Source organism: Lissotriton helveticus, chromosome 1_1, assembly GCF_964261635.1.
Source record: "Lissotriton helveticus chromosome 1_1, aLisHel1.1, whole genome shotgun sequence".
NCBI classification, from domain to species: Eukaryota; Metazoa; Chordata; class Amphibia; order Caudata; family Salamandridae; genus Lissotriton; species Lissotriton helveticus.
This window is the reverse complement of record NC_136057.1, coordinates 174,611,315-174,625,693: the sequence shown is the minus strand read 5'-3', so window position 1 is coordinate 174,625,693 and position 14,379 is coordinate 174,611,315. Positions and strand designations below refer to the sequence as shown.

General features: G+C 45.3%; 1 long non-coding RNA gene across 1 annotated transcript in view; it reads left to right on the top strand.

Annotated features, from left to right (window-relative positions):
* Positions 1–10,396, top strand: part of LOC144768444 (uncharacterized) — a 74,907-nt gene extending 64,511 nt beyond the window's left edge. Inside the window, exon 3 of the long non-coding RNA XR_013598547.1 lies at positions 9,142–10,396. This is a non-coding gene — a long non-coding RNA (uncharacterized LOC144768444). The remainder of the gene's footprint in view (positions 1–9,141) is intronic.
* Positions 10,397–14,379: the final 3,983 nt, after the last annotated feature.

Sequence of the window (14,379 nt, the reverse complement as noted above, 5' to 3'; positions counted from 1 at the left end):
CCTCGGTGAGCTATAAATAGTAGGTGGGGGCGGAGGGGCTGCTTCTAACCGGGGGGCGGGGGGGTGGGGGTGGAGATTTACTACAGGAAGTCTAAGATGTGGGACCACAGGCTCGGGCAGCTTTACAGAGGAAATTGCAAATAATAACACAGGCAGAGAGAAAACTCTGTCTTGAAAATAGCAGGGTGGGGGTGCTGGTCGGATAATGAGGGGTTTAGAAAATATATCCGCGCGTGCTGTGGGGTCCTACAAGCAGACAGACCGACTTGAAGAATGATGTCTATCCAAATGCCTCACTAGGCTGTCTGTTGCAGAGTATTTGTTATGTCTCACCTTTATTTTCCTTGCAGTATTGTCTTCGGAAGGAACAGATCTCCGCAACAGGCGCACTAGCCCACTCAGCTGCGTTACCCTGAGAAGTGGGCTGGTGTTGGAGACACGTAGGGATTAGGATAACATGTGCAGCCGGCGTGAACTGAGAGCTTGGCCCCCAGAGGGAGAGGGCTTAGCTCACTTTGTGAACAGGTCATCTAGGCGCTATGTTCACAGTGGCTAAGTTCCACCCCTCTGGGAGGAATGTCGACGAGTGGACACCCTCGACGCCAGAGTGGACTACAAGAGGTACCTGACCTAGCAGAGTAATAGTCAATGCAGTAAAATGGTTTAATATCCCGCACGTCGAGTGTTGTCTCAGGGCATGTCTGGCGTGGTTTTGTACTGCAACTGGAGCAATGCTTGTTTGTTTGTATGTCTGCTCCAGTGCTATTCGCAGTGCAGCGGGAGCAATGCTGTAACAGGGGTGTCCTTCCACAGTATCGAAGTACACTTCAACAGAAGCAATGTGAGAGGGCATGAAACTATACAGTGATGACCAAATTATGCGGCAGGGATACATTATGTGGCATGGAAATGTAAACTATATGACACGTTAAGCGATTTAAGGCAAACTGGGCCACACGTTCTCTGTCTGGTACTTTTATTTAAAAATACCAGCACAGGTTTAACACACGTTTCTTCAAACAGGATGCTACTAAATTGCAAAGGTGTCAATAAAAAATCAAACTATATTGCGTCATCAAATCGGATTCCAAATGGTATTCACTAACAATTATTAATGATGTCTTTAATGGAAGTACAGGGATTTGATTTTTATTAACACTGCCCTTTATACCTCCTGCAGTAAGATGATTGTGTAAAACGTGCAATGTTGCACTCTGCAATTGTATACTTCTTGCAGTAAATGTGTATGAGTGTTGTTGATACTGCAGAAACCTAGCCCAAAGGAAGCGGAGTGCTGTACTGGGCCTGAGGCCTGCCACATCCAGAGGACCCCAGTTATGTTCTAAAACTTCTAAACTTTACCTGCTTGTGTGCTCACAGTACAGAGTGACCTGAAGCAGGTTCGGAATACTACATTCGAATGTGCCTCACTAGGCGGTACTTTAGTACTCAAGACATCTAAACTTTGAGTGTTCTCCTGAGAAAGCCTCCGTGATGTAAGTCTGCATTTTCATGACAAAGAAAGAATCGTCTCTGCAATCTTGTTTAAATTGTATTTAAGTATTCACAAATGTATTTACTGATTCAGCCGAAACCTGTCAACCTTTTTAATTGGGGATGTTTAAACAACCTGATCAAAATTGCCATAGCTATAAATGTCAAAATGAGTACTTAACGACAAAAAAGGTGATCAGTAAGTCTCTTTCATAAAGTCAGGCGCTGTGTTTCACACACTCTGCAGCAATTGTTACATTCTGAAAGGGATGGAGGGTTATGTGGCACGCCATCTTTACTCCGAGCAGCATCCCATGTGTCCATCAGGCCTGGTTATAGCACTTGTCATTCTACAGGATACAGATGTGAGCCGCAACAGGAGTAACAAAATGAATATAGCTCTGGCTGTTCGACTGTGGATAACCAAGTTCAGTCTTGACTAGTACAAAAGCATCGGTCAGCGTGATACCAAAGTACTCACGCTTCCTTCCATGGAGGAAGTGATCTAATGTGCACTCACAGTTTATCTTTAACAGCAACTGAAGAAAGGCACCAGTCTGGGAGACCCTCAGACCATGCAATCAGTTAAGAACATGAGCAAAGCAGTACAACTAGTCTCGATCATGAGGTTTGCTGCACTGTGGGCCTCATTTATGAAAAGTGACGCATCGCTGCGTGAAAACAGCGATGCGTCACTTTTCACTGCGCCCTCCTTGCACCACCAATGATGCGTCATACTGTAAATATGACGCATCATTGCGCAAGGAGTTACAGATACGTCAGTATTTCTGACGTATCTGTAGGCGCAAAAGTGACGCATTGCTGGAGTGTTTCACAAAAGTGACGCAACTGTTATGTTATGTTAAGTTATATATACTTATATGGCGCACGGCTGCCCTAGCAAAGGGGCGTCCCGGCGCAAGCTGTTCGTACCTCAGAGGGTGGTTGCTGCTGATGGAATATTGCAGAAGACATAACATGATTAACAGAAAAGGTGGGTTTTTATGGCCTGTCTGAAGGACAGCAGGTCGTTTAGTCCGCGTATCTGGGCTGGAAGTTTATTCCAGAGCCTTGCTGCTAGGTATCTGAAGGAGCGACCGCCCATCCGGGCTAATTTAATGCGGGGGACAATGGCCAGGTTCTGTCTTTCCGACCGCAACGTGCGTCGGGGGGTATAAAATGAAAGGAGTGGGCACAGCATAGGGGGGGAGGCAGATTTCAGGATTTTAAAAGCGAGGCACAGGGTTTTAAAATGGATCCTTTTCTCCACTGGGAGCCAGTGAAGTTTCAAGAGGGTGTTAGTTATAGGCTTGTGGCGTGGAAGGCCAGTAAGTGCTCTCGCGGCGGCATTCTGGACTCGTTGCAATCTAGCTTTCTCTGCAACATTCGTCCCTAGCAACAGGGAACTGGCGTAGTCTAGCCGTGAGAGAATAGCTGACTGTACCACCAGTTGGCGAGTTTGGTGGTCAAAGTATTTTAGGATAGGTCTTAGGTTACGTAGAATCCCAAAACAGTTTGCCACCACTTTTTTTGTGTGATGGGTAAAATTCAGGGCAGAGTCCACCCATACTCCTAAGTTTTTTACTACATTTTTGGGATCAGGTGGTTGTCCCATTGCCTCAGGCCACCAGTTGTTCCCCCAGGCAGTAGTATCTTTGCCTACCAGCAAGACCTCTGTCTTTCCGGCGTTGAGCAATGTATCCTTTCACATGGGGCAAGCCCCATGTGAAAGGGCCTGCGTCAGTCTTACGCCTGCTGTGAGGCAGGCGTAAGATTTTGACGCATTTGCGTCCTAGAAGTGACGCAGTGAAATCTGGTAGATTTCACTGCGTCACTTCTACGACCCTTTCTTGTGTGGGAACACCCCCCCTGCATACATTATACCTGGCGCAGGTAGAATGTGGTGCAGGGGTTTACAAAGTGACGCATCTACCTAGATGCGTCACTTTGTAAATTTAGTGCAACAAGGCGCATTTTTTACGCCACTGGTGCGTCACAAAAAGGGACGCACCAGCGGCGTAAAAGTGACGCATAGCCTCATAAATGAGGCCCTGTGGTTCTTCGGCTTCAGATCCAGTGCCGGGTCCACAGTGGTACTCTTTGGCTTCAGATCCAAGTAAGGGCCCACACTATCGTCCTTCGGCTCCAGATTGAGTACAAGGTACGCCAGTGATTTCAATGGGAAAAAAATAGTGCAGGTACTCATTTAAATGTGGCGAGTGGACGGGGCTAGGGGCGGGGCTAAATGCAAGACATGCAAAGTTTTTCGGCATATAATCCAGCTGCAATACACACGAGAAAAGTCTTTTTATAAACAAATCAGGTTAATTCCTTATACAAAATGAAAGTCAAACTGTGATATTTTAACATTTCCTTATTTTGTCATATTTCTCACAAAAACACGCACACACAAGCAGGCAAACTGACCCACATAAGCAGACACTCGCACAAAAGAATCAGGTGGGGTTAAAGCCCTTTTAACCTCCCATGGCTTTTCTCATTGTGCTGTAACTGGGCTGCCTCGATTCCTTGCAACACATTATGACGGCGAACACTAAGATATCATGCAAATGAGCACACGCTGAATAGTTCAGCGGGGGCTCAGCTCCGGGTTTTAAAAGTGATTTGGCTGAACAAAGAGTAAGGTTACTACCACTAGAGGCCAATACACCTACCCTCCAGGAGTACCGGTACTCCCCACGGCCGTAGAGAAGTGCCAGTACTCAGGGTGATAAAAATAAGAAGTGCCGGTACTCCGTACCGGCCCATTTAAAGCACTGGGGTCCGCATTGTCATCCTTCGGCTTCCAATCAAGTGCAGGGTCCACACTGTCGTCATTCGGCTTCCAATGCATGTAAGGGTCCACATTGTCGTCCTTCGGCTTCCCATCCAGTACAGGGTCCACACTGTCGCCTTCCGATCTGGTACAGGGTCCACACTGCCGTCCTTCTGCTTCAGATGCAGTGCAGGGTTCACACTGTCCTTCGACTTTAGACCCAGTATAGGGTGCGCACTGTCGTCCTTTGGCTTCAGATCCAAGTAAGGGTCCACACTGTTGTCCTTTGGCTCTAGATGAAGTGCAGGGTCCATACCATCGTTCTTCGACTGCAGATCCGGTACAGGGTCCACACTGTCATCCTTTGGCTTCCAATCGAGTGCAGGGTCCACACTGTTGCCCTTCAGCTTCAAATGCATGCAAGGGTCCACATTTTCATCCTTCGACTTCCCATCCAATACAGGGTCCACACTGTCGTCCTTTGGCTTCAGATCTAGTACAGGGTCCACACTGTCTTCCTTTATTCTCCAAGCATTGTCATTGTTTCTTCACAAATAGTCGTTGATAGTAACACAGCCAGCACACGTTTCGTCCCCTGGACTTTTTCAAGACTTCCTTAAGAGTTGCAAACTCTTCTTTTTATGGCACGCTCCTACTTCACTGAAAGTTCAGTATCAGCCCATTTAAAAGCAAGCACAGCCTAGTGTACGATGTTCGTAGTGGAATTGATCACCATTGTTACTTTCATTCAGTATCGCTATTAAGAAGAAAGAAGTAACTCAGTGTGGGGCGAGCCCGATCTATGCAGATTGTAGTCTGTGTTCAGCCCCTCGCGTAACTCTCCACACAGCCTTCCATTTGAGACTGGGTGCATTATATTGTAATGTACATGTGGTTGTATGCAGTGAGGGCCTCCTAGTAGTTTTGTTCTTCTTGTAACAGTACCTCGTATGACAACAAGATGTCTGAAGACCCTATGGAGACTCTACCGACAGTGAGCAGAGATAACTTTGACGCAGTTCTATTAGTGTAGTTTAACGTAATCCCAAAAGTCATGTTCATGCCACGCCCACCTCCCATTGGTGGTCAACGTCAACCATTGAGGTCTCCTGTACTAATACTTCATCACAAAGCCAGTGACGTCTATGTCTGCACAAAGAGAAAGGTAGCGTTCTCCTGTACTTTCAGTCCACCGTCCCTCAGTGACGTCCGTGTCTTCTTGTAGGGAAGGTAGCGTTCTCCTGTACTTTCAGTCTACCGTCCCTCAGTGACGTCCGTGTCTTCCTCTATTGGAAGATAGCGCTCCCTACTTTACCTTCCATCCACCGTCCCTCAGTGACGTCCATGTTTTCATCTAGGTGTACGTAGCTGCCCTATACCCTAAGCTCATCGTCCACCAGCGAAGTCTCTGGTACTTGCGTTCCATCCTATAGCAGTGGTACCCATGGCTTCCTCTTTAGGTAGTGACCTCTTCTCAGTCTCACCATTGGCCAGTAGTGGTTCAGACCAAGGTCAAAAGCTTTACGCGGAGCCCTACTCTGGTTTTTCAACTAAGGGTGCTGTATTGTGTCAATAAAAATGCTTTATTGGTAAATAGCTTAACTATATCTGGCAGTTCCTGCTTTTGAAGCCACCTAGTTTGGAAACATCCTTTACAACGAAACTTTTTCCACGCAGTACCTTTACAACACAGGAATTACAACGCAAGTCGTTACAACGACTTGCGCTGGAGGGTGTTCTAGGATAGGGAATAGTTTAATTTACTATCCAAAACCTTCCCTACTATCCACGGGGACTGGAGTTGGAATAGTAAATTAAACTATTCACTATCCAGCGCCCCCCAACGCAAGTCGTTGTAACGACTTGCGTTGTAAAACCTGCGTTGTAAAGGCATGCGTGGAAAAAGCATGCGTTGTAACAACATACATCCACCTCGTTGTACTCTTGCCATGCTGCCTCATCATGATTGAGCATGCCAAGCCAACGAAGACTGTTCAAAGTCCATCTTCCACCGGGGATGTCCATATTTCCACATAATGAATGGTTGCTTTTCTGTACTTGCAGTCCATGGTCCACCAGCAGGGCCGGACTGAGAATGAAAACCGGCCCTGGCAAAGTGCTCGGCCGGCCCCCTGGGGGTGCGACCGAGCTCTTTGCCGGGGCCGGTTTTCGGCCGTTTTTGTTACAGGGCCGATATGCTGCAAAAACGGCCCTGTAACAAAAACGTCCCCCAGGGCCCAAAAACGGCCCCCACCCTTGCGGCGCACCGGGGGATTGCCCGGTGCCCGAAACGGCCAGTCCGGGCCTGTCCACCAGGGATGTCCATGTCTCCCTGTTGGGGTAGGCAGCTTTTCAGTACTGTTGGTGCATTGTCAACAGTAAGGTGCATACCTCCCCTCTGGATGACGGTGGCTTTCCTGTCCTCGGTGGACTGCCTTGACTAACGTCCATGCTGCACTATTAAAGGTAGGTAGATATTTTTGCACTCACATCAATATACCACTCTGTGAAAGAGGCTTTGGCCTTGTACCCAGCAACTATCGCCAAATTGCTTTTCTGGATGCTACTGGGAAAGTCTTTGCGGCCAGAATTCTGGATCATCTGAAACACTGGGCCTTCTCCAGAAGGACGATTCTCATGGTCCGAGCTGGTTTCCAACCAAAACATTCTGTAATAGACAATATAGCAATCTTGCAGACGATTATCGACAAACATGTAATGTTTAAATCTCAGGTTGTTTACAGTGTATTTGCAGATTTTACAACCGCTTTCAACAGAGTAGATGAACCCACATGGTGGAGGAAGCTAAAGATGATCGGGATGCCAGTAAGCCTCCGAGGCTAGTCGTCTCATTGCACTCTGACCTGGTCGAATTATATCTACACCGAACGGCCTAGAGTAGGGATGCCGTCGAGCACCTCTTTTGTTCTCTCTAGTTATAAGCTATCTACCAGATTGCTTTTTAAAAATAGATAATTTTCCTCCAAAAATAGCAGCAAATACCATATATTTACTAATGTGTCCCAATGATGTGGTCATCCTGGACCTTACACCGATCGGCTTACAACAAAACATAAATGTACTATTTAGCTACACAGGAACATTTCTTAAAAGCATTTTTTTTTAAAACCAAGGTAGTACAGTTTAGGGGGAAAAACTCAATACTGACTTTGACTTGCCACTTGGTGGGAGCCCCATTGAGGTAGTTAAAGAATATACCTATCTGCAGAGAAAGTTGTCTCTGACACCACAAGATTCCTCCCATCTCCATCATATAGGTCTTAAGGCGGATGCCCACATTGGAGCCTTGTAGAGACTATACTCTTTCTCCAGTAAGAGACTTCCATACCCTATTAGAAGTATGTCGCGCAAAGATCCCTCCTATATTATCATATGCCCTTGAATACATCCCTACATATAAATGGCATATTATAAATACAAAAGAAGGGAATCTGCTTAAAAAAAAAATGCAAAGGTAAATCGAGCGGTCCCCGTTGAAGCACTGCGCCTCGAGCTCTCCATAGCAAGTTCCTTCTCTAGAGCCATAGCAGACATAATAAGATGGGCATATAACTTATTACACACCCAAGCAGAATCCTTAAGGGACCTATTAAAACATTTAAAAGTGAATCAGGGCAGTATAATTTTAATAACACAGCGTTAGAACTCTCAGGCCACAATAGCACTTTTACAGTTTTGAATTCCTGCACTTTTGAAGTTATTCTTGAGGAATCTGACACCAAGATTAAGCTTCGAGCTCTATCTCAAGCATTGCCCTGTCACCACATTACAATATTGTGCAGACACCTTAGAACATAAAAATCATTAAAGGTACCTGTGATTTACACTAGTGCATGGTGTTTGACGCTGCATTATTCTGTAGCGCTTCGGGATTCGACCACTAAAAGTTTATACAAAGTATTTGAATAACTCTGGCGATAAGACAGGCCAATGCGAACTCTGAAGCGGAGGTGCCCAATATATAGCCCATGAACTGCATGTTTGCCCAAACAATACATTGGTAGAGGCCCAATGCTGTTGTCTAAAACCTAGGGGGCATATTATCAAGAAACCGTGTTAAAATGATCGCCGCTTTAGCGGCACGAAACTGCCGCTACAGCTGCGATAATAGGCTTGATAATATGCTCATATGGATTCCCATAGAAGCCCATGTTCTGGTGTTAACCTAGACTTCTATTGGAATTCACAAGGGCATATTATCAAGCCCATTATCACCGCTTTAGCGGCAGTTTCCTGCCGCTAAAGTGGTGATAATCTTAACGCCGTTCTTGAAAATATGCCCCTAAATGTTTTAGCTATATTTACGGTTCGAGATCTAATCGTGCTTTTAAGATCCCCGCCCAATGGTTTTGTTTGCTATAAATTGTATAACTTTCTTAACATTTTTTGAATGCATTCTAAAAGTAGTACTGTGATCAGTTTTATTATGAAAGTCATGCTATGTAATAGTATTCGTGTTATTAATTTTTTTGATCTCTGAAGAGGTCTAAATTAAATGTAAAAAATTGACCTTGATTTAGCCAACTTCCCCTTTCCAGGGGTAGGCACTGGAGTTGTCCTGTTTTTGTGTAACTCCAAAGAAAGGGGAGCCACCCGCAACTACGAAAAGATACAGGGAAGTTTACAACTAAGACACAAATATAATTTCCTTTTGTGCCCCCTCAATCAATGGGACCCATGTTTGTTTATCTAGACCAAATGGATCATTTGGTCTAGATAAGCAAACATGGGATCCCATTGGTTGAGGGTGCACAAAAGGGGTATTATGTATGTGTCTTGGTCTTTTGTGTGGCCTGAGTCTGAACCGTACCTCCAGTTCAGTAACTAATTGTCTCCTTTTGTGTACCCAGCAGGAAGACCTCCGACCCAGTGAAAGGACCGCTCTGGATCGGAAGATCTAGTTAATCGTCTGCAGGATTACAGCTCCTAGTAGGGGCATCGATCACCATGGAGGGACACGACACTGCGCATGTGTTCCTGTTACGACGTACTGCCTAGATATGAGCTCTGAACACAAAATGGCCGACAGTAACGCTGAGCCGTGCTGTCACCAACATGGGCGCTTCTACCTCTGCGCTCTAAATGGGATACAGCCGGACTCAAAAAACTAGGATAATAACACTGCATGCCCTGGAATCAAAATGGCGGGTGGCAGCGCTGCAAGCCCCCTAATCAAAATGGCGGACGGCAGCACTTCAGTTCCATCACTCACTCCTCTGCACAGCTGGACAAGACCTGGGCTCCCCCTCCGGTGCCTACTGAGCTGATATCAGTTGATATGACTCCCACTGGCTCAGTTCAGCAGGAACCGGAGTTGAGCCCCTTAACCAGAACCGAAAAGGGATCGCACCCCCCAGAATCCATCAGACCACCAACTCTCCGTGCTCCACAAAACCCGGCAGAGAGCTTTCAAAGGAACACCAAAGGACGCAAGCAAGCCCTCTGTCTCGCACTAATTTTCAGGGGCACTGGGTGTGGCTGAGCCTGCCCTGTCGGTCCCACAAGGGCAGTTTCGGTGGGACACTGCCCCCCTCACCTGTAACATGCAGTCCAGGTTCGTGGGGTGGTGTTCTTCCGGTCACAACTGCAACGTGAAAGCGATAGCGCCGTGAGAAGCCAAAGAGGGAGCTACACTTGTGGCATATTGGGAGAACACAAGCAGCGCTGGGACACCTCTATTGGAGGTAGCTGTTCGTGCTCTACAAATGGCTGTATTATTATTAGGTGAGGGCCCAAGATTGGATGGACGGATGTGACAACACAAGTGAGCCAAGGTGAGGGCACACAAGAGCCCAGGTGAATATGGACGAATGTGAGAGCACACAAGAGCCCGGGAGAATATGGACGAATGTAAGCATACAAGTAACCGTGGGCGGAGAATGCAGACATTTGTTAACTTACAGAATTTATGCAAAAAACTACTAGCCTAGCAGAGTTCGCTACTGCAGTGCAACCCCAACCCTTTGATAAAACAACTTTACTTTTACATGCTAAAAAGCATATAACCTATTCAAAAAAGTGGAGTTTAAAAAATATCAGGCAATGAGAGGTGATGATTTTGGGGTCACCCCTAACCTAGGTGGGACCAAGCAGATGCCTTGAACACAAAGATCATATCATGCTCAATGATTGTGGTGGTCCCACCCTCCTAGGACCACCCCAAGCAAAGTAATGGGCAAAAATACAATGCCAACCAAAGGCCCTGCAACGCATTATGGAGAGATTCTAGAGAGCAGTGAATATTATAGTATTAGCTCTCAGCTGAGCCCGAGAGCCTGCCCCTTGAAGAATGTTTTGATATTGAATACTAATATTAACTGCACTCTAGAATCTCGTCCCATAATGCTTTGCAGGGCCTTGGATTGTATTTTTACCCATAACTGTGCTTGGGGTGGTCCTAGGAGGATGGGACCACCACCAAATCGTTCCGCATGATGTGCTCTTGGTGTTCAAGGCATCTCCTTGGTTCTCTTCCTAGGTTAGGGAGGACCCCAAAATCATCACCTCTCACTGCGTTCTGTATTTTCATTTTCACTTTTGTGAGATGACTATATGCATTTTTGCATGTAAAGATAGTTAACTGTTTTTTTCAAAGGTATGTGGTGAGGTTTCTCTTTTATTAATTGGGATGGAGCCCAATGTGAGCGCACAAGTGAGCCAAGGTGAGGGCACACAACAGCCACTAAAGCCTCGGTGAGGATGTATGAATGTGATAGCACAAGTGAGCTAAGGTGAGGATACAAGGGTCCAGGTAAGGATGGACCATAAGGCTGAAATCTAATCTTGTATTTATACGCAATACAGATTCTACCTCACACACCTTCATTTTAGCACACTGCACTTCATGGTAGAATCCCCTTTGCAGGAACCTTGGTTCGAGAAGCTTTATAAATGCCCATGTGATATTTTGTCACTATAAAGTACCACCCGCCTTACACTTTTTTGCTCCATATATTACTTCCACAAAGTCACTTTTTAGCATCGATTTTGCTAGAAGCCAACACAAGACAGTACAATATATTTTTACAGCATTTAGAGTCCACACACACCTGTAATGCAGAGATTAATTACATTAGAAGTGCCTGTATTGTTAGGAAATTATATGGCGTTCCATAGGCCCTGAAATTATTAAACTGAACTATTCTTTTAATGTATGGTTAAAATGTTTAATGAAATGAAGATTATTGGTCCTATTAAGTTTTATTTGATTTTATCCTGTGTGTATTTTGTATTTGCATATCTGGTTATTTTCCTTTTTGAAAACTCTTTTTCATAGCCCTCTAAAATGGTCCACATGATAACCCTGCACATACAGTACCCCTCATTTTGGGCCCGATTCACAGAATGAACATAAGACTCAATCCTAAACTTACTACTATTTTGGTATTCACAGAATGCACTTACTACTTTTGGCATTCACAGAATGAACTTACTACTTTTGGTATTCACAGAAGTTAGGATTTTGTCTTAAGTTTTTCTTAAGACAGACTTAAGACAGACTCAAGACAAACTTAAGACAAAATCCTAACTTCTGTGAATACTAAAAGTAGGAAGCTCATTCTGTGAATGCCAAAAGTAGTAAGTGCATTCTGTGAATACCAAAATAGGAGTAAATCTAGGATTGACTCTTAAATGCATTCTGTGAATCGGGCCCTTAGTCTTTTCACACTTTTGATGGCTCACTGAGAAGTCTTGTCCTGGAATTGATACTGTGAGCCCCTAATCATAAGCTCGTTCTAAATTGACATAATACGTTTTTAGTGGATAGAGGTGCATATTTACAAAGAAATTACGCAGTGCTGTAATGCAAACAATTTAGCAGCGCCACGCTGCGTCATTCAAAAGAATACAGCACATCCCTCTGGTTTTCCTTGTGACAGAACTAAAAAAGCTGCCTAGTGCCAATGCAGACACCCTTGCGCCATGGTGCAAGACTGCCTGCTTTGCGGAGATGATTGTTTATGCGCAGGATGGGACACCTTCCTGCACTTAAACAATCGTTATAGGCGATTTTCTCGTTCTATGTGTGCTGTAGAATGCAGCACACATAGAAAGAGCAAAAAAAGTTTGCTTTTCAATGGTGCTGCCTCAGATTCACAAATCCTTGTAATTCTAGGGCAGTGTCAAAAAGCAACGGGTGTTGTGCTGGATCGCCCACAGCAACACCCATTGCACACCCCTTCACGCAGAGAACTGCCAGGGTACCATATTTATAAAGCAGTGTTAAGCCACGCAAAGTCTAACTATGGAGCAGGGCATAGCACCTGAGCGTCGGAAAAAGTGATTCTCCGGGTGCGCAAGGCCCTTGTTAATATGCCCCAGAGTCTGTGCAAATCCAACACATCTTCCATTCAGTCATTAATTAACAATAATAGTGCCATAGTTGTCAGGGAAAAACATGGCACATCGAAGTGTTTGCAATATTTGAAGGATATATTTAAATATACAGCTCAATTTCATAAAGTAATGCTTTTGTTTTTAAGTATTTTTATCTGTTTTATATCAAGTGTATTTACTGTTTTCCACTTTTATGGCTCTTTAGCCGAACAAAGGAATTTTGCCTTGCTTTATGTATAGAATGCATGCATGTCAAAGAATTGAATGCGTGATGACGGAGTGTAATATATTGATGTAAAGTAGTCCCTGGTGCGTGCAATTAAAGCTTTCTATAGGAGGTGGAATGATGCACCAAACAGACAATAGTGTGAGGTGGGAGAGAAATAACCCTATGGATGGAACTACAGCCCATCCTGTGTAAAGATTAAATAACTGGAAACAACAGGCCATGAAGACAGCTGTGCTACCAAACCAGACCTAAAACGTATGCTACTGCAAAACTTATTGTGTTATGTTTTTTGATTAACCTGTGCTTTGGAATCCGTTTATCTAGTCAACGAGGCAATGTAGTAATATGGCAAGACTACTTAAGCAAATGCCTGACTTCAAAATGGTTTCTGTGAAGACAAGCCTTCTATTATACCAGTGCCAAGAATCATAAGTGCCCACATTAGCATGGCACATCTGCAATCCATAGATCGCGTATGCCGCTGGCCTACCATAACAGGGTTTGTTATTAAAAAAGGACACCCAGGTCTCTTGTTCTCAGGTTGGCAGCTTGCAGCTTGGACTTGAGCTGAGTGTAAAATGGCACTTTAGGGTTGCTCCAGAAGCATTCTTGATTTATTTCAGCTCAGTTCCCTCAGATCAATACACATCCACAGTTTTCCCACTAAAAATGAACCTGTGGGCTTCACTACACTTCAGGGGTGCCCCCTAGAGCAGAGAGTAGAGGTGTGCAGAAAGGATGCCCAGGCAGGTGCCCAGAAGCATGCCAACTGGGAGCACAAGGCTTGGAGCCAACGCTCCACGTCAGATGTTCTCGTATTTCCAGGTTTCGGAAGCCCTCATGGCCACCAGTTTGAAGATCCAAACTGCAGGAAAATCGTTGACAGGTAAGTGATACAGGCCACCGAGGGTTGATACCCAGTACCGTGTGTTCTCTGTACTTCTTCTCTGCAACAGCAAGAAGAAAAACTCACCCCTTCACGAACATCACTTTTTCAACCCTGCCCACCACCCACATAACTCGTTGATCTATCAGCACTCTCACATCGTCATCCACACCAACCAACACCCACAATTCCGCACATGCAGCGTTGAAAACCATTGACCAATTCATGTCTTACTCGTTCACTAATCCGTAACCACCCCAAACACCAGCCACCATTGCAGACATGCAAATCGGCTACCTCCAGGCTGCAGCATCCCACCTGAATGAACCCATCCACCCATTCCACCACCTCTCCAGCCATGCCATCCAACACCCATCATTAGACCCATGTAACTCCGCAAACCACAGGCTCAAGCACCCTCTACCATGTGTTACTCATGAATTTATCCATAACCACCCCAAACACCACCCGCCTTTCCAGGCAGATTTTTTAGCTCTGGCGCCAGGGAAAACAGAGAGGTGCACAGAATTATTGTGAATACGGCGCATCCCTGCATTTTTGAAATGGCGCAGCTTGGCCTTACACGAAGCGGAGTGCACAGGGTGACGTACAGTTGAGGGCATATTGTCCTTTGAG